Source organism: Anopheles ziemanni, chromosome X (assembly GCF_943734765.1).
Source record: "Anopheles ziemanni chromosome X, idAnoZiCoDA_A2_x.2, whole genome shotgun sequence".
Lineage (NCBI taxonomy): Eukaryota > Metazoa > Arthropoda > Insecta > Diptera > Culicidae > Anopheles > Anopheles ziemanni.
The window spans coordinates 11,980,013-12,001,170 of NC_080707.1; the positions used below are offsets into that span (position 1 = coordinate 11,980,013).

At 41.8% G+C, this 21,158-nt stretch overlaps 1 protein-coding gene across 1 annotated transcript in view; it reads right to left on the reverse strand.

The window, feature by feature from the left end:
- Positions 1 to 21,158, reverse strand: part of LOC131291074 (sushi, von Willebrand factor type A, EGF and pentraxin domain-containing protein 1) — a 29,560-nt gene that overhangs the window by 7,290 nt on the left and 1,112 nt on the right. The window lies entirely within an intron of this gene.

Here is a 21,158-nt window from a genome sequence, read left to right on the forward strand (position 1 = left end):
CGTGCCCCGTCTCGTTTCAGTTCAGGGGGGTGCATATGGGAGGGTAGAAATTGGAACACCGCCGCCGTTTTCCATAGCTCCCCAACAAAATCGTGTTCGGATCAGGTCGAGAGGGTCCGTTAAAAGTCACCGATTCCCAGAATGGTGCGGATCGATCGATTCAACCCTCGGCGAGTAGCGAGCGGTTCAGCGGTTTCAGGTTGTCTTCAGGGGAATCATCCGACACACACACACAGGCACTCTCTCCCTGTAGCGATATACCTGGACCTGAACCTAAATTTAATTACATAAGCACTACAGTGTCCGACCGAAATGGTGTCCGGTCGAATATGCGAACAACCGAAATACAAACGCTCGTTCACGACTTAGAGCTCGACCTGTAGTCAAAAAATCACATAGGCCAACCGCCTCAAGCGCGAAGAGGCGTAGGTGGTTACGGTGCAAACACCTTTGGAGAAGTCGCCACTCTTTTTGTATTGGCTGGCCTTTTTGTAAGATTGGCAGGTTTTCGACCTGGAAGAGGCAAACTCGAATGAATTTATTTGCAGCGACATTAGGGCCGGGTGAAAATCATAAAATAACCATTTCTACCCAGATAATCACTTATATTTATCGCACAGCGAAGAGCTTTGGGATCAACATCGAACCCTACGGCTCAACTAATTTGTGAGCAGGATTATTGTGTTTTTTCATCTTTCATTTAAAAATAAGAAACCTTGAACCAGTTTTCAGACAGCAAACCATCCGCGCAACTGTCCTTAATTCTTGGAAGGTGCTTGTAGCGCGATCGGATCACGACCTGGATATGGTTCGTACCAATGCTTTGCCATTGCGAAAGTTAGCACTATGTGAATTTGATTTAGTCTAGAAGTGGCTGGAAGGAGTGCAGTAGACCATATCCGGGTTTTTTTTTGGGATGAAAGGTGAAATCAGGCGGCACGCTGTGAAGTGGCCCGCAGTTCTGTCACTCGGAGTAACATATCCAACACGAAATAGCCTTAAACAAGTTTTAGCATTTGTTTAGTATGGGTATAATGAGTTAAATTCGATTCAATGTGGCTTTTTAAGATGTAAAATCAATTTAAATAACTTCTTTTTAAACAATGTAAAAGCATTATAAAGAGAGCTAGAGAACCGACCATAAAGTCTACAATTGTTGACAACTTGAAGTATTTGTGTAGTCCGTCTTAAAAACTTCACTTCAAACGTGTCATAGCCATTGGATACTAAAACCATATTGACATAACGTGGTCTTGTTGGGGAATCCTTAAGTTTTCTTCGGTATTTCGATCAAGCGTTCTTTAATCAATATCGGAAATAGCATTATGGAACCTAAACCAGCATTTTATATCATGAAAAATATAGTATAGCCCTATCGAAAAGTATTTAGAGTGAATTTTGGCCGTTTAATGCAGGGGTCGGCAAAGTCCGGCCCGTAAGAAAATTTAAGACCAACGTACAAACAAAACCTTTCCGAATTCTTTTCAAATGTATTCATGATATCGCAATTAATTTCCTTTTAAAACTGTTGAACGTGATGTTAAATACCAGGCAACTAACCTGAACTACTTTAAAGAAAACATTTTTCGGTACCATTACGAAACAAAATTTCCAAATTCTTTTAAGCTTTGCTATTTTTATAACATTATAACAGAGAAACATTGATACGGTAACATAATCTGACTAAATGATTAACTTGGAATATAATAAAAGTTATTTATTCAAAGTATAGCAAACAAACAATATGTTAAAAAAGTACAAAATTCAACGAAAATAAGTATCAAAATTTACGATGAGAAGTAAAACTTTGTATTTTTTATTATGTCTATGTTTCTGTTTGAAAAAGAGAACTGATAATCTAATGAAAAAGGTTTTAAAACTACATTCAAAGCATTGAAACATCGCTTATGGTAGCTGGCCCGCGGTTTTGGATTGTTTTTTTTTAATCATCTGGCTCTTTTCTGGAAACATGGTTTAATGAATTCATAATTTTTTAGCGATATTTTTTCAAATTGTTGGGACGCTTCATCATGTTTCAATGTTTCGTATTACATTTCATTCATGACATTTTTGTTTTGGCTAGTTAATGTTCTGTTTGCGTTATCGTTTATTTTTATTTAACGTTTGCAGTAATTCGTTTATTTTTAAAACTTTAAAATTACTTTATGATTTTGTCCTAGTAATCCATTGATAGCTACAAACTGTATCTGTATTTGTGTAGCTTTAGTGATCTCATCGATTAACGATGCTCGGGATATTACCAATTGCTGTTGCTCACGTAGGTAATGCAATAGGGGTTAAATATAAGGAACGCATCGTCCGACGATCGGGTACGTTACGTATGAATTGTTCGATATGCTTGAGCAATGCAAATGTAGGGCGCACGTTTCGATCAAACGCACATAAAATAAAACAAAAATAGAGACACCAACGCTCGGTGCTTATATGTGCGCGGTAACACTCAAACTAAACCCCGAGCAGCTATCAGTAATCCACCGTCGATGCCAAAACGGAAACCAATCGTAATCTACATAAAACGACTAGGTGCGTGCAAGTGGCTCACGTGGTGCAGCAAGTGGGCACTCAAAACTCCCGTTGCCAGTGAAACCGAAAGTGGTAACCGCCACCAACACTCGCTTTCCAGCTTCCAGCCAGCCAGCCAGCCAGCCACGTCTCGGTCTCGCTGTGCGGATAAATGCACGTAAAAGCAACAGCAAAAAAGAAACCCAACGCTCTCCGGATATGCTGTGCCAACCGTGGTGAAGGAAGTTTGGGGAGTTGCATAGCAAACAGCTTCAAGAGGCAGGTTTCGAGCTTTTCTTCTTCTTCTTCCTCCTTCTCCTTCGCTTTTCCGCCAATGCCATTTCGTGTTCGAACGAAATGGAAATTCATTTCTTCATTTGCATCGAATATGGCGTGAGGGACCCTCCAAAGTGTGCAGCAAGAGGAGAGGGGGGGGGGGGGGGGGGAATGCGTGGAGATGCTGAACTAATCATCATTGTGTGTGCGCGTGTGTGTGTGTGTGTGTGCGTTTCTGCGTGCATATGTTACCACGAAAAACCGAAAGGGGTAACGTAACTTCCTCTACAAAAATGCAAGAAATAACAAAATCGACAACTGGAAAGAGAAACGTAGGGGAGAAAAAAAAACCAACACCCTTGAGTTAGGAAAAATCTTCAGCCCCAGCCGCTCATCATGAACACCTCCCTAAGTGTGTGTCCCCTCTCCCCCCCGCTGCTATGCAATAGTAATTTTATTACCATGCGAACGAGAAACATTTTTCCGGCACGGAGTTGAGGATCGGAAGTTGAAACCCTTTTCCGAAGAATGTTGATTGAACGCGTAATTCCGTACAACTGCGGTTGATTCACTCTTATTGCGGTACAAAATGGCGGCAATAAAGAGTAAATTCAGGTCAAATTTAGCTTGTTACAAAGATTGTCAATATTAATTTGCTAAGGGAAAATTGTGGAATACTTTGCCTTACGGCATGAGCAGTTATTTTTATCAGTACAGGGGTCGGCAAAGTCTGGTTCGTAAAACATTTTGTAAAAGAAAGACTAGAAACGCTTTCAAAAATATCCATTATTGTACAAGAATTTAACGAGGAATAGCTCTTGGAAAAATCTTTTTTGTACGTCTCTGTTATGAAGTCTGTACGGATGTCGAGGCTTCTTTACTTACAAAGTTATTTCATATTTCGTTTTACATCTTAAAACATCGTACCATCTATTATTTCAAACTTTGGAGTAAATTCTTTAAACAAAACATTCTGCAGAAGTTCCTTTACAACCGATTTATTTACACAATAAGTTAATAGCAAATATCATCTTGTTTTATTTTTATATTCACGGTGCGGGCCGTACTGTCTATTCATAAAAATGTTAATCAGAAGGTGTATGGTCAAGGGTGTATGAGTAATTATGTACACTGAACAATAGAACGAAAACTATACTTTAATTTTATACATACTAGAATACATACTAGAATACCAGAAACGATTTGGGAACCTAGCTAAGTACGTGTAGAATCATCGAAAATGGTAGTTCCGTTCAAATAGAACCTCCACTGTACTTCAATAACTAGTTTTGCGCGCTACGCGTCGACTTGTGAAAGTAGTAACGTAGGCGCATAACAACGATGACGTATCTGCTAGATCCCACTTCCACGTTCCCGGGTTGTCAGTTTTTGTAAAGATTGTTTTCCATCGGCTGATGGGTAAACTATGCTAATCACTTTTTGATTCACACTCTACTGTGCTGCGTGATACGCTTTTTCACATGGTCGGTAAGTCGGCTGACCTTTGGAATACCGAATCACTCACGTTACAACCAAAGTGCCGTGACTCAGGTGAACAAACCGGCCAGTTACCGGCCCCACCGGGTACGGCGGGGGGGGGGGGGGGGGGGGGGGGGGGGGGAAGAGAGCGGACCCGCAAACCCCAATTAGCATCGGTGGAGAAAGAGAAACACCAGCACATCATCCGGCGGATCATCACAAAGGAAGGACGCGTGCAACGAGGCCGCAACGGAGGAAGCGCGGGGCTGGCGCTGTGACATTTGAGCTCTCTGCAACCGACGGCGGTTCGTGCGAGCAGCGCGTTTTGCGTATGTGCGTAACGAACCCTGACGGTCGCCGCGGCCACCGCTGCCTGCGAGATGTACCGGCGACGGGCAGCTGTCGTACTCGAACAAATGCCTTGTATCCGATGCCATTTTGGCCCCGCGTGCCCTCGGCACTGAACGGGGGCTTTTGTTTTTGCTCAACCACTGTCGCAGTGTTTGCATTCACTACAATGTGGTGCCACTGCCATCAACAGCACACGGTAGGGACCTGCCGCGCAGTAGCCGGGATAAAATGGCAGTTCATTCTTTCTAAATAGAATCTCGACAACCTACCATAAGCCAGAAAATATTACAACACGATGCTAAAATAACCAACTGGAGGTTAGTTTTTCAGACAGCCTTGATAAAACAATAGATTTTCTATACTCATCCGATACTGAAAGCATTCCCCGTTCAGTTGTTAATACATTCAAAAATAAACCTCTAACGAAAAGCGTTCTGAAAACAAGATACCGAAAGACTTCACTGAAGAAGTTCTACCAAACATGACGGAAAAAAACATATGAGTGATGAATCACATCCCAAGTAACATTTCCAAGACCTATTAGACTTTAACAGGTTTTATCAATGTTTTAACATGCCAAGTGTACCAAGTCCAATTGGTTTTATAGAGGTTTCTCAACAGGCAAAATAGTTTTTATAATTTTGACATCCTTAAAACCTTTTGAGGATAGCTATAAAATCGCTCATTAAGTCTAAAATCTTAGTACACTTGAAGAGTCTGTAAATACGCTGTTAAATCCTTCTTAAAACCTTCTCTTAAAACCAAATAGTGATTTTTGGTCTAGAAAAGATTTTAAGGGATGGTTTTGACAACGTTCTGTAGAGTGGGCCCTCTTACACTTAAAACGGGTTTATGAAGGTTTTATCACAGCCTTTAAGATATTTTACTCTTAAGATGAGACTTAATGATGAGCATGAACAACATCGTTAGAACCATGAAAAAACTTAAAATGTTACTTGGGATGTATCGCTTTTTACATGTTCTTGTAGCGTACAATATCACAAGTAGGATTTGGCCTCTCTCCGAGGAGAGTTACTGTGATCTATTATAGGACGGTATGTTATACATTTTACTTATGATTGATTCGCAATATTAATAAAAGTTTCTTCTAACTAGACTATATATGCAGTGGCAGGCAATCAAAGTCGAACGTATCAAAATCGATCAATCTTCACATTGAGTTACATTATCTTCTTCCCCCGAAGTTGCTAACGACACGAAACGCCACAGGGGATGTTTTCTATCATTCCACTTAATGGATATGCAGAAAAAAGTTCACAAATACTTCATTTAAAAAAATGATGAGAACTGAGTAAAACAAGTCTTGATTTGCAATTAGGCATTCAAAGTTGGATGCTCTGAAATAATTTCAAACAAGAGTGGAAAATAAAACTATAAAATATTTAACCATTGTTTCTTCACTTGCTTCCTATTTATCACACTGATAAAGAACATCCACTTGTAATTCTTGCATGACAGTGAAGAGGAAAAGTACCCTGTAAGGGAACTTTTGCGTATCTTTACTTACTTTACCGAATAAGATAACAAACCTTAAGGATATACTTCTTTACAGATGTCTGACTTTGACGGCCTGCTTAAATTATAACACCTAACAAAAACTAATTTAGCGTCATTAGCAATATAAACAATTAGTGTACTGACAATATACACATTCTTAAATGATCCTCAATACTATTCTAAGGGATTGTGGCTGTTGGCAAGAAAACAAAAACTCCTTACTTGTAAAAGTCGAATTAAGTGACAAAGTGTATATCTATTTGCCCTAGGATTAAAATTAAATCAAAAATGAGTTTAGTTATATTGCAATCTGTTTACAAAACGGGTTTTGTTCATTGAACGCAATTCCCTGATATCTGTTCTTTGTCCCCCATCAATCCCAGTGTGCAGCAAGCTGATGTAGAGTAAGATCACTTCCAAACCTGGTGATTTACCTTGCCTGCATACCACAATTGGGGCCATCTGGAGACAAGTTGACACTCGGCAATGGCGGTAAGGGGGCGATGGGGGGGAGGGGAGGAGGTTTGTTGAAATCACATCATCAACAATCTTCGGTGCGGACAGCAGTATTCTTAGCGGTAGCGGATCAACCATTCCACGCCCTCAATCGAACGGCCATTTTCACATCTGTATTCCCGCGGCATCCGAAGGGAAAGCAAACGCTTGGGCAAACAATGAAACTGCGGTTGGTTTTTCTTTCTCCTTCGACTTCTTCTACTTCTGCTGCGGCTGCTCGTTCTTGCCCGCTGTCCGTCGAATTTCTAATTTGCTGACCTCCTTGCCGAAGAGGGTGCGCCAGTGACGAGAGTTCTGAGTTGTGAACAAGTCGCGGCCTACATGGGCACATCATCATTGGTGGTGGTGGTGGTGGTGGTGGCAGTGATTACGGTGGTGACATACCCAGTCCAGCCTGTTCTACTTTTGCGCCGAGCTGGGTGACAAGATGTGTGAAGAGAAAATCCTGAAGCAAACAAACACCGACCATAACACGTACCCTTTGCGGTCCGGTGTAACGGTAACGCATGCCCGCGACATTCCCGTGCGTCTTCACCTGAGCCATCGGTGGGTTTTATTTGCCCGAACCTGTAAGAGCCCGTCCGTCAGTACACAAACAATTGGTGCTTGCGGACTTACTTCCTACGCTGTCTCATTCCAATCATCCCACACCGATTGCTTGCTCTTCCCAAACTCTTCACATCAATCTCCATCGGACCCATCTCAGCGTTTTCGTGTTGAACAAAAAAAAAACCAAACAAATCACCCAAAGCTTGACATTCAACTTCGTCAAGGGCACGCGATGGTGCCACGGATAAGTGTAACTAAATTGCGACCAAAGCCAATTTGCTCGAAGTTGGCGTAAAAGGCCACCGAGCGCATCCCCAAAATCGCGAAGGCCGGTTGTTTGCACCTGCAACCGCAAAATCCTATACACTGCGTCCAGTTACTATAAGACTACCTATATATTTGAAGTGGAAAATGATTATTCCTTCCCTCTCAGACCTTGTCATATCTTTTCAAACCATCCGAGTTGAACGTTTTTTAAATAGCAAAACCATATTTATAACGATTTATGTGACCATGTCTTCGATTTAACAAACGATTAGCCTAGATACCTTAGATCGTTCCCCAGATTAGTCATATTGTTGTGTATTTTAATCATTCTTGTCGCTTTGACCATTGTTCCCATCTTCATCTAAAGTCACGGGAAACGTCCAAGCCCTATTCTTGCTTGTCTTTTTAACAAATGTTTCAGCTACCCTATTTATATGTCTTTTACCCAAAAAGTATTTAGTATAGCTTCATTTGGTCGACAAAAACGACGGATTATATCTCGAATCTCAAATTGTTTTTGGGTAAAATGCCACAGTTCATGCATCCCTCACCTTCGTTTATTCTGTTCTTTTTGGCAAGATCTAGGTTAAATCATTTGTAGTTTTTAATTCTGGGCATGACACTATTGGTATTAGAATAGATTTGACATGACATTTAACAAATTTCTTGATAAGCGTATTCAAATTTATTAGTTTAACGAGCTAATTTTCCTAAATCTACATTTATTTGCACCAAACATGGCAGAAAGGTGGCTGAAATGTATCAAGGATGAGTATTTTTAAACATCGTTTGTTGATATCTCCTTACGCTTTTATCTCTTCCGAACACTTCTCCTCTAAAATAGTGTTTATTTATTTTATTTATTTTAAATTTGTAAAATTATACAATAAGTAGTTGATCTAGCAAAACAACGAGACTTGATACGCCACTTTGGTAGGGAAACAAAAATGAAAGAAAAGAAAAATCAAAAATGTATAAATTACAACTGTTGTTTACCGTGTTGTTCTAGTCATACTGGAGTTCCAGCATTGTTTTTCTTATAATTGACTCAATTTGCTTATTTTGAATGGAATTACTACAGTTAGATAGTAGTAGTAAAGGTTTCTAGAGGCTTAGACCCTTTTAGCCTCTTGGTTAGATAATTTATCCAAATTGTATGTAAAACTGATTTGTTGTTAACTTAAGATAATATCTAAAACAGAACTTTTTTTGTTTGTTCCAAAACTTGGGATATTCAAAAGTGTAAAACTCAAAAAGATAATAATAAAAACACTTCCCGTTTGAAAATATTTTCTTCCCAGATGAAGTCGGTAATGTTATTTAAAACGCACGAAAATCAAGGGAGTTTTTTTATAGAAATTGTTAACACTGTAATGGGTTTTGTTCGTATTGTCACCTACTTGTTCGATTTTGTATCCTTCGTAATGGAAGTGGAATTTATTTGTGATAGTTGAGGAGTGCGTTTATTTTATAGTTTTAGCGATGAAATAATTCATGCGGTTACCTAATAAACTACGGTTACCTAATGAGAGGAAAAACAACGGCGAACATTGTTTAGAACAAAAGAACGCAGTAACCTATGCTAATGTGGACGAGCTATGGAGGTGCCGCATCCGCACGTTCTGGCTCGCCAATTTCCCTCACAATGACCATATAATGCCGCAGCACCGACACCGCTCGGCGCGCTTAAAAGCATCGCGTTACGATTCGATTATCGCACAATTTGCCAATAACGATCTTGTTCTCAAGCCTGCTGCAACTTTGCCAACTTCGGGCGCGCATTCCACTCATCACTTTGATGCGATCGATCGAAAGCACGCCGTGCGAGCGCGGCATTGGCGCAACGGTCATTTCTAATTTTCTCCACCCTTTCCTCCCCCCACCCCCACCAGACGCCATACGTCTTTCTCCCGTGTGTGCGTACGCGGACCGTTGTGCAAGTGCACCGTTTTTCGGATGACTTCAACGATGGCGGCCGGCCGATGAGTCGGCTGATCGATATCAAGTGCGGTGAGTAAATCATGTAAAATTAACTTACCGAACCGACATTACTACATCAGCCGCGGTTGCCCAACCGAAAGCTAGGGGGCTAGGGGAAAACGGCCAGCGTTTTTGGGGTCGTAATCGAAACCTAAGCGGTTGCCCTGCGAGTAAAAGTGCCCCCTTCCATAGGGGTTTCGCTTTCGATTTTCTGCGTTGTCGTCTTCGAAAAGGGGTTTACATCGACAAGAAAACGCTTTGCTCTTGCATGGTTTATCGGCTGAAGATACATTATTCTTAGGTTTAAACACACATCCGTTTTTGGTAGAAAAATTGACAGTAAAGGTACTTCCAAAACAACAGATTTTAACGAGAGATTACCCAAATTCAAGCAACGAACCCGCATTTGTTCGCTACAGTTTCAATTTAAGATGTCCTATCATTTTAATGTTTCGAAAAAAGAACAATTTACCTTTCTGTTATAAAATCTGCCTACAAACAACTTTTAGAAAACATGATTATTTTTAAAATGTAATATTAGTTTCAGTTTCTATTAGGTCTGCATTTAAATTCTCGCTGTTTTTTTTAAAGAAAATGATTGTTTTTTTTTTTAATAATGGTAAAAGATTACTCATTCAAAGTATTGGCCATCGCTTGTCACATCTTTTGCCCATCTTTTGAGCAGAGCTTGATTGCCGTCCCAAAATAACTGTTGCCCCTTGGGCACTATCCGCGTATCGAGTAATTTTTGAAGTTTTTTCGCGTGATCTGAATTCATATTCACTCAGATCCTGTGCCATGGTCCGGAACCGGTGAAAATCTGATGGGGCAAGGTCTGGTGAATACAGCATGTGGGGTAGAACATCACTTTTCAGCGTTTCCAGAGAAATTTTCACTGATCTAGCAACGTGAGGCCGAGCGTTGTCGTTCAGGAGAATGACTTTGTCGTGCATCTTCGCGTATTGAGATCGTTTTTAAAGCGCCCATACCAACCACGGCACGTACTTTTACTAAGAGCATCGTCACCGTAAACTTGTTGAAGCTCCCGAAACACTGGAACAGCTGATTTCTTCGAATTGAACAAGAAAAGTAGCATTTCCCGCAAATGGTGATAATTCGGCTCAGAATTCGACATTTTCCAGATAATATAGTTATATAATGCAACAATGAAATCACCAATCTGACGATACAGTTTGTTTACTATATGTCTAAGATAAAATTATCACAATTGAGATACGTCAAAATCGACCAACTGTCATTACAAGTGATATTTTTTGACAAACAGCGAGAATTTAGTTGCAGACCTAATATAATAGTGATATAAATATATAATCAAAAAAGTAGAATTCATTTTAATTTGGGGTCCAAAATCATTCACAATTGTACTGTTTCACTCGTTTATTTATTTTATATAATAAAGGTGACAATCTTTTATCTTTTTTTTTTATTTTTTTTTTAAATCAGCGAAACTTTTCAAGGTGGTGTGTAATATTTTTTACCCAACCATAAATCATGCTATCTGCGTTGGTGGAACATAAATTGCCGCCAGTCACGTACTGCCACTGATTACCACCGTCGAAAAGAGATATTAGAGAGTACTTTCGAACGAAAGACTTAAGCGAATGTAAAAGTCAAGTGACGAACCCGCTTTTTGGGCATGTTTCACTTGCACTTCTCACCCCCAAATGCGGGAATCGCTGATGGGACGTGTGGATGGGTTAGAAAACAATACATACCACATACCACAAACGCTTTCCACAATGGGAAACTAATTTGGCTTGCGGGTTCGTCACTTGTGCTTTCACTTGCGCCGGGCCAAAAAACAGATGGCACACTCTGGCCGCGTAAGCGACGAACGTTGGTAGCAGGACAGGAAGCCTTAAGCCAGGTAGCGTTTGCTGGGAGAATGCAGCCCATCATGTGCAGCCAGGAAGCGGCCGTGTGCTGCCAACACATTGTGTCGGCTCCCATATTCACATATACCTTTCGCACAATTTTCGCACCCGCCCTGCCGCCGCTCGCCGAATTCCCGAAACGAAGCATCACTTATCTATTATGCAGGGGTTCGCGCATCGCAAAACGATCCGGTGGGATACATTGTCGGCGAGCGATGTGTGAGACGGGCAGCAATTATGATTTTCCATCGGCCGCTAATGCATGTGTGCCGCTTTCGGGGCCTTTTTTTCACCCGGCCGCATCCCGTCCCGTAAGGTGTTTTTTTTTGTTTTGTTTCTTGCCTTTTTTTTCGATGCAACGATGAATAATGGTTCGTTGAGTAGCGTGTGAGGGCATGAGAAAACTGATGATGATCGAAGGAAAAGAAAAGGAACACACACACACACACACACACCCTGGGACCTCGCAGCAGGCGAACACGGAAGATTTCCTTCACAGATAAACGTTGATCGATGCCGAGAGTTTTCCTACCCCACCACCTTGGTTGGGAGCGGGGAAATTGAATGAAGTTTAAATTAAACATCACACATGTTTCATAATTTAATAACAAAAAAAAACGAGCTCAAAGAAGGGGTGACAAAAAATTCAAACAGCAACATCAGATATCCTCCAAGGAAGGGAGGGGACTGGCGGTTAAAAAAAAATCTCAAACTTCGGCCATTTTGAATGGGGCGCCCCGCTTCGGTTAAATCCGATATACATGCGAAAGTGAAAGCTGTGTGTGCCGGTCGGGGTAGTTTTTCTGGGATAATGCAGGGGTTTTGGTCGGGTCCCCAAATCGGGAGGGAGGTGAAGGACTTCGAACCGAGCGGGGGAGAGGGCTTACCCGGCATGGGCGCCATTTTACAATACGTTGCAAATTGTGCAACATGATCTAACCGATGTTCCGCTGGCGTGGAGCTGAAATTACTAGCGGAAAACAAATGAATGTTTTTATTTTTAAGCAGTGTGTTCCGCTAGGCGAACCGTTTTCGTGTTTTTTTTTGGGAGGCCAAAAATGCAAGGTTTATATTTTGTTCTCCGCGATTTGAGGAAGAGAAGGGGATACTTTCAAATGCCACTCGAATGCATATTGCCTACTATTGGCGGCAGCACGAACCGGAGGACCATGAATGCTCATCTCGGTAAAAAACGTTGGTGTGTGTGTGTGTGTGTGTGTGAGGAATTTGTTGTCGAATTAATTTCATGTGTTAAAGAGGTTCATTTAGAATCAATCATTTATTGACTTCCTGAGTAAAAAGTCCAACAGCTTGACTTTTGTTTGATGTTTGTAGATTAACGACTTAATAAAATAAAATTAATTTGCAATATAAATTAATTAATACTACAACTTTTAAATTAAAGCTTTTAAAGGTAAGAGAATTTTAAACATATATACTGGATACTTGATTTGTTTGACATTCCCAGTTTTCAGTTTCAGCTTCGAGTTAGCATCAATTTACACTTTGGGTGTTCTAGGCCCTTTTATACGAAAGACTTCAATGCCCGCTCAAGTATGTTCAAGCAACGAACACTCACTAGACAAGTTCAAAATTATCGAAAGATTTTTAGAGTCTGATATACCCTGAGCTGAACGGAAGACTTCAACGCCCTTTCAACTAAATTCAAGCGACGAACTTCACTACTTCAAGCACGTCCGTTAGCAAACTGTTTACCGAAACTTTTATACATGAATTTCGCTTGTATTTTATCGAAAATGTTTTAGTACCCAACGAGCACTTATCTGACCGTTTTAAACTCTTTTTTTTACACAGAACAAGATGTTTTTTGCTTTAAATTTCGTCTATTGAATATTTTATACAAATTTTAAAAGATGTTTAAGTATGTTCGTCTCGACTAAGCGATTGGACGTCCGTTCATGTAAGTTTAAGCGACGAAACTAATAGAAAGATGTAAAGTGTCTCATATGCCTGACTGAACGAATGACTTCAACACCCTTTTGATGAAGCTCAAGCGACGAACTTGACTACTTTAAACACTTTTGTTAGGTAACGGCTTATCGGAACATGTTTTTGTTTTTTTTTTTAAATAATTTCGCTTTTGTTTTAGTGCATTTCATGTCCGTCTTAACGAAAGACTTCAACGCCAGTGAGAATAAGTTCAAGCGACGAACACTCACTTGCCTGTTTCAAATGCAATTTTACTCAGAGTTTGTATGTACGTGTTTTTCAATTTTACGTAAATATCGAAAGATGTTTATGCCCGACCGTTAACGAAAGACTTCAACACCCATTCTGAAATGTTCAAGCGACGAACACTCTCTGGACAACTTCAAAATTGTCGAATAATTTATGGAGTCTGCTATTCTCGACGAAACGAAAGACTTCAACGCCCTTTCAACTAAATTCAAGCGACGAACCAGACAATTTTTAAATACTCTTTTTGTGGGTAACTGTTCTTCCGAAACTTTGAGTATTATCGAAAAATGAAACGAAACAAAAGATTTCAATGCCGGCTAGAGTATTTTTAAGCGACGAACGTTCATTTGCATTCTTGAAAGACATTCGTTTTTAGCTGGTCGTTTCCGAAGAAGTTAATTGCAAATTAGCTTTCAAGCAACTCGGACAGCATAAAATAAACCAACCTTATCCGTAAGAATTTGGCGCAGCTACTGAGTCAGCGGCTGCGCGCTCTACTAGACCGTAACGCATAGTGAAAGGAACCAGGCAGAACCGAGCACGCAAATAAAAAGGAAAAAAAAACGAGTGTTTCCATTAAAGAATTCACATACACCCGATGTGCTCTGGCGATGGACTGGAAAAGGCTCCAACATTTGCACGTCCGGTGCTCTAGTTCATTTACTTCGGTGCGCTCACCGTTTGACGTTGGCGCAGGATCCGATACTCCGATGGAAGGCCATTTTGTTTCACAGATCGGTGGGTTTTTAGTTTTATTCGAACGGCTGCTTTGGGGCTCCATATCCATACGCTGGGTGAACGATGGTAGAGAAAAACACTGTCTTAAGCGTAGCTGTAGGATGACCAACCGTGTCAAAAATATATATATTTTCTACTTTGCCACCACACGGCGTAACGAAGGATCCGCACGGAGCACGGGTGATTGTTCCGAGTTGCCTCTTGCCTAGTCATCTTCGTCTATTGTGTCCTGGCGTACACACAAACACGCAAGCTAAGCCGCCTGCCATTGTGGTGGTCAGCTAAAGCCCGTGGGAATTCGCTCCACCGTAGGCTCTAGGCTCAGATAGAAACAGTCTGTCCGAACGGCACCGATCTGTAAACCGACTCCGAGTCGTCCACCGACTTCTGCAAGAGGTATGGTACATGTTTTGCCCAGTGCCAGGTGGAACAGGTTTTCAGGCCGTGGAGCTGTGGGAGTTCGCGTTTGTGTATGTAAGCGAGTGGTTGTTTTGTTACACGGTTCTGTTTTGCTCTCACTCGCGCGCCATAAACACCCCAGGCTGTGTTTTGTAACCTTCGCGGCGTTTCCAATGTGAAACGGTCGAAAAAACAGGGTGTTGGAACAGGGAAACAACAACACTTGCAGATGGGAGTGACAGAGAGCGCTAGTAAAAAAGCTAGCAGGAAAAAATATTAAACATGTATTTTGGTGCGTGCTCCAAGAAGTGGACAAGAGCCCCGGTTCTAGTTCGCCTTATAGCCGTTTGTTGCCGAACAGACTTTGCAGACTTTTGTCGTGTAGTCTAAAGCGCTGGTAAGATTACATTTCGTCTCTTCCGAACGAGAGCGAGAGAGAGGGAGGAAGTACTAGGCTGTCAAGGGCTGCTAATTGATCGGTCCGAGTTTCTCAACGCACAAGAAGCGCAGTTTGACGACCCCCGAACTGAGCCGCAGCACACCGCTTGGTGTGTTTCCTTTCATTCATCATCCCACGCAGCGATAGATCCACGTCGTTTTTTGACCCTCTGTCCACAACCTGCACCGAAAACTAACGCTACAGCGATGTCACGTTCCCTCACTTTGTTTGCAAGACGTGGTTTGGAACGTGGTCTACTGAATGTTTTGCTGCACTTTTGGTTTGGTTTGGTTTCGGTCCAAAGGTGTGCGACACCTCATTCGTTATTTCTTGATCCATTGGAACCGATTCCCCTTGGTAAGCAGGAAAGGGTATTCGGCGTGGGTTGGTCCACACCAAATCACATCGAACACTCGAGCGGGAAACAAGTTTGACCGAGCGGTATTTGTGGCTGCCACGACATTTCGCCAATTCGCGATTCGATATTCGTTCGAGATCAGCTCGAGAATCGACTCACACGAAGAACGGTATCATTCTTCAATCTCCGAGGCATGGGTGTTCGCACCGTATAAGGTGCGGTTTGCCAGGACCTCCGAGGACGCCCAACACAACGTTCACCCGACGTCGAGTACCCGCGCGGGGACGGGGAGGTCTCTTCGGCTGGGTTGACCCTCCAGCTTCGTCGCTCCACTTTTTGCCAAGGAAATCAGGTGGCGGGTCAGAGCCGTAGTTAGTGTGGGTTCAGTGCGTGCACACACACCTGCTGTTATCGGCAGGAGAAGGAAAAAAAAACCAAACAACGCTGAATGAAAGGAGCCCTAAGAAGCGGTCGTACTTGAAACGGTGGTCGGTTATTAAGACTCTCTCGCTGGAGGATAGGCGCCAGCCACCTCAGCCAACACTGGATCGGACTGTTCTACATACACGCCTCAAACCTACAAAGTGGTGTCGTTTCTGTCAGCTGCTACCTACAAATAACTTGCACAGTTCAAATCTAGCGCCAGCCAAAGCCGGACTCTAAGAGTTCTGCCTCGAGAAATATCAACAGGAAACAATAACCAAGCAGATTATTCGATCTTAACATCTACAAATCATTAATAACGGAGTATTCGACATGAGGAAGTACAGCAAACGCACGAAGGAAGGGTAAAGATACATTCTAAAAACCACAACCTGGTAGCCAAGAGCATCCAAGAGAGCTCACGCCCCTGCTCACGACCCTCTGCCGCTGCCGTCGTGCACAGTGCTTTGCGATCAAGGTTGACTCGGGCTTCCGAGCTGAAAGTAACCCACGGTACGATTGGTTCGTGGCCTATATCCGCATGGCTAGCTCCAGATATATGTGTCTGGACCGGGGAGTCGACGACAGTCGTTCGATCGAGTTTGGTTCCAGCTCCCGCACTCATCTAATAAGCCCCCAGGTCGGTCGGTACTTGTGTGTGTGTGTGTGGTCTGCGGTGGAGACGGGCACCACTTTATTCATCAACTTTGCACGATGGGCTGCACACACGCCATACCGCACCGTTGGGTGGGGCAGCCGGAGGCCGATATATAAATTGAATGTTTCACTGAGTCCGCTCCGGCTCGCGAAAATTCTGCCGCACGTCAGCAAATGGCGATACACGGGCTTCGAGGCTATGGAACGCTCTACCATTGCATTGAGCACGAATAGATTGCTTCATCAGTCAGTCGAAGCATGCCGAGGTGAACTCCCAACATCAACTCTATATCTCGTGCCGATCGGAAAGATAGATCAAGTATTGAAGACCAATCAAATGACACTTATAAATCAATACAGAGATAAGTAAGCTAGAGAGGAAAAGCTTATGAATTATCTCTTTTAAAGTGCTAGATGATTCCAATCGTTATGAGTTATTATTCCTTTCTCTACAAGACAGACAGAGGTGGATTAATGGTTCAAGAGATCCCTAGTAGCTTTAAATCTAGTCCTTTAAGGCTATAAGTTGAGGCTACGTAAATATTTCACTTCTCAAATGTTTATAAAGCTTATATAATACTTCAATTTGTTTATTTCCTTACTTATTTGGCTGTAAGTTGATGGTAGCTTAGTGCGTTTTACGCAAAAGTTCCTCTATTAACGAGAATAGATTCGTTTGAAAAGATTAATTGTAAAATGAATGGTTTGCACAATAAAATTATAAGATTTAGAGTTAAGAGACGACAATTAACGTTTGGATTAATTAGGTTAGAAAGGGAAAAACTCAAATGATGAATTTTTAAAGTAACTAAAATTGTAAAAAATTGCGTTGATGAACTGAAAAGAACCAATATTGGAAAAGTTACAGTACATAAAATTGCTAGATGTATTGTTGTTAAAAATATTATTAACAATTGCCTCCGCAGAGTATTCATATTCCGTCAATAAAGAGAATTTAAAATTATCTAAAACAGTTAAAGTTAGGAGAAAGTAGGCTAATTGATTCATCCACTATTGACACAGAATAAGAATATCGAAATTTCATGAGTACTAATGAAATCAATCGTGAATTTTGGAGGAGAAAGTATAACCTGACAAATAAGAAAAATAAAAATTCTTCTTAGGTACCTTTTTCTTTTCAAGTTGGAGTGCTATTCTGGGTTTTGTTAAGTAAAACTTTGTGTAGTACAATGATTTTGAATGAAATTCACATCTGGAGAGCCATTGGGTGTAAAGAATGAGCCATTCCAATTTCGATGGAGTGTTGAATAATCTTTTAGGACTGTGATAAGGTGAAACCTAACAATAGACACGATTGTTATCAAGTTTCACATTCTTCTCTAATAACAGTGTGAGACGAACTAATGAACAGATAGTGATAGTACTAGGGCGTAAAAGTATTGTTTTTTGTCCCTCGGCCACTAATAAAACACCCCATGCGCTTTCTTCTTCAGAAGGGTCGCAAGCACTTTCAGCCCAGGTAATTGCCCGGAGAGGAAGTTACCCGGTGAGTGCAAAGACACAAAATATAAAATCCGTTACACACGACGCGGTCTGAGAACGAACGTTCGCTTAGTTGATGGCGTTCCCAAAAAAGTTCGGGGATTAAGGTACGAAACAATGACCGTCCGCGCAATTAAGCTAACCCAAACTGTGTGCAGTTAATGAGTACAACTGTGAGGGAAGCTGATTTATAAAACAGCAACGCTGGCGCGAGATGTGACTTCCGACGACCGGAAGGGTATAAAACGAGATCACTGGACGCAAAACGGTGTCGTTAACAGATCGTTGCCCTCCATTTGAAATTCCGAGAAGTTGGTATGTAATGTTGCACTTAACCACAACGGTCCGGTGGTGGGAAACGCTGGACGACAGACGACAACGAAAGAAACCAAATTTTCTTAGGGCGTCTTCTCGACTTTCCCCACACACACAACCGGACTGTCCGTGATGTGCTAAATAATCCTGTCCCGCTTCTCTTTATCCGCCAGCGAAAGAACGCCCATCAAAAAGATGGTAACAACAGAGCAAAAAAGAAGAAAAACGGAGGAAGAAACAAATAAATTCATACCACCAACAAGAACGCCCGAAAAGCAGCGAAGCGTGCCGAAGCTTTTGCGGGAACGCTTGGCCGGTCGACGACCATTAAGGTAAGCTGGAAGCGAGTCGAGTCTTGTACCTACTGGTGTGGGAAACAGGCAAACCTTATAGACAACCTATTCATGAAAATCGTCCCTAAAATAGAAGAGATTTTCCGACTTGGAGGGCGTTATTTTGAACTCGGAATAAGAGCGTCACCCGAGTGTGGGTGACAGGGTCCTGTCCTTACTCCACATTGACAAGCGACATCGCGTCAGCGAAACTGTCACCTCGCTTTAGCTCAATTGCCTCTTCCATGAGCTCTGCGCCAATGTCATATTCGAAACGTAAACAAACAGACAGCTAGACAAAACGTAAGCAAACCAAAACACAAACGCTAACAAAACGACCAATACTCATCAGGAAACGTTAGATTTTTCGTTTTACTACATGTTCTACTCTTCACAAAGGTGATTCAGTTATAAAACTCCATTCTAATCGATCTTTTTTTACCAATCTGCTTCCTGTTGTCGAAACGTAAACAAACTGCACTTCAACAAGAATGAGATGACAGGGAAATATTTATATACCACCGAGGGTTAGTTTAGCCTGTTTTCTCAGTGAATTTCAAACGTAGAAGCACTCGCTTGAGATGCATAAACTATGTAATTAAAAACTAATTTCATTACTATTTATTTCAATTCAACAACATTTTTCCCCCAATGTAATACACATTTCCCCATGTTCTCCTACCTTTGTCGCGCTACTTCTGGCGCGATTGTTCTGAAGAAACTGAGCTACTTTTGTCGCGCTCCGTAGCGGGACGTCGCTTGTCAATGTAGAGGTCGTGTAGCCTTATTTTTAGCGTCCGTTTTAAAATTCATCAGAATGTAATATTGAATGTAACCATCAAAGTAACTGTAATCTGTCTTATTTTGCTATACGCAGGTCGAAATAAAAATGCCGGAATTTGGTTCAATTCCCTCCCGGGTTGGGATGACCGCCCGGCTCCCTTCCAGACTTGACCTCTGGACGGCAATTTCCCCATTCCATCGCCAGTTTTCCCACGCCGGCTGACGAGGAAGGTGACGATTTATCTGCGTGTGATTTCCCAGCCGGCCATTGTCTGCCGGAAACGGGGAGGCCCGGGGGGGAGGAGGAGGAAATGCCCCATCGTTCCCAGCGGTCGCCCTATCCAGCCCTCGGAATGAGGACAGTATCCACCGTCGTCGGTCAAAAAATTACCGACCGCACGTGCATACCAACCGGGCCCTGGCATTACTCGTGACCCTTTCGGGGGTTGGAAAAAGCCCTCCTTCTTCCGGCGACGTGGATCTTGGCCCCCGAGCGGCATGCGGGACTGCCGTGACTTTGTACTTAGTGCGACGTGCATATAGCGAGAAGTACCAGCTTAAACAAAAAAAAAACAATGTCGCCGGCCGGGAGAAAGACGGCTCGCTTTCCCCTTAGCTAATCTTAGCACATTTCCCCACAATCGGGTAGTCACTGGACTACTTTAGGTTGCGTTGGGGTCTGCATGCTGCTGCATGAGATCGAGAAGAGTACCTCCAGATTTTGGAGCGATTTGCCCGAGCGTTGTGACTTGCCAATTATCGCTTCATCGTGGCGATCACCGGAGTGTGTTCGGTCTATGATACCGTGCTCTCATTTTTAGGTCACTGGAAAGGAATCATCTGCTCGGTGAAAACGGTGCCGTCTTGGTTGTCACCCGTCTGCGAACACCGACACCTCTGACAACGGCACGGAATTCGACGATAAACTAGGATAAACCGTAGAAAAGGAGATGTTTGGATCATATGACAAGTAAAAGTTCCTTTTCACAATTATTTAAAAGTAAAATACACAGTTATACACATAGTATAGCACAGTATAGCAATATAAAACTGTGAAAGTAGCTAGAAATGCGAAACTTGGCATCAACGCCTAATTGGGAATCTACTTTATTTTAATAGTAACTAGTATAAGCGTCGTTGGACGAATCCATATTTTATTAAATATGAAAAATAAATGACAATAGCCAAAAAATGTTTTGTGTAAACACATCACACACATTTAGAACATTTAAAAAAAACGTAGAACGATAGCATGACGCCTACGTCTCGATGAAAAATGTGTATGAGAATATATTGAACACCTTGTAAATTTTATCGTCATCCCGTAAAATAACTTTATGTTCAGAATCCCATTAGATAACATCAAGTTCAGAGATCATACAGATGTAAAGTTCAAGATACAACTGTCAGTTGACACATGTTTGTTACCCTTAAACAAAAAAAATCTCAAGCTTTCAAAAGCCGTAACCAAAAAACCTAACCAGTATTATTAAAACTACATTTCGGTAATGCTAAAAGAAAACAAAAACCGAAATAAGATGTTTATTTCACCATAATCTGACAAGATAACATCAAGTTCAGAGATCATACAGAGGTAAAGTTCGAGCTGCCACTGTCACTTGTGAAAAAAAGATCAGACTTACAAAATCCATAAGAGA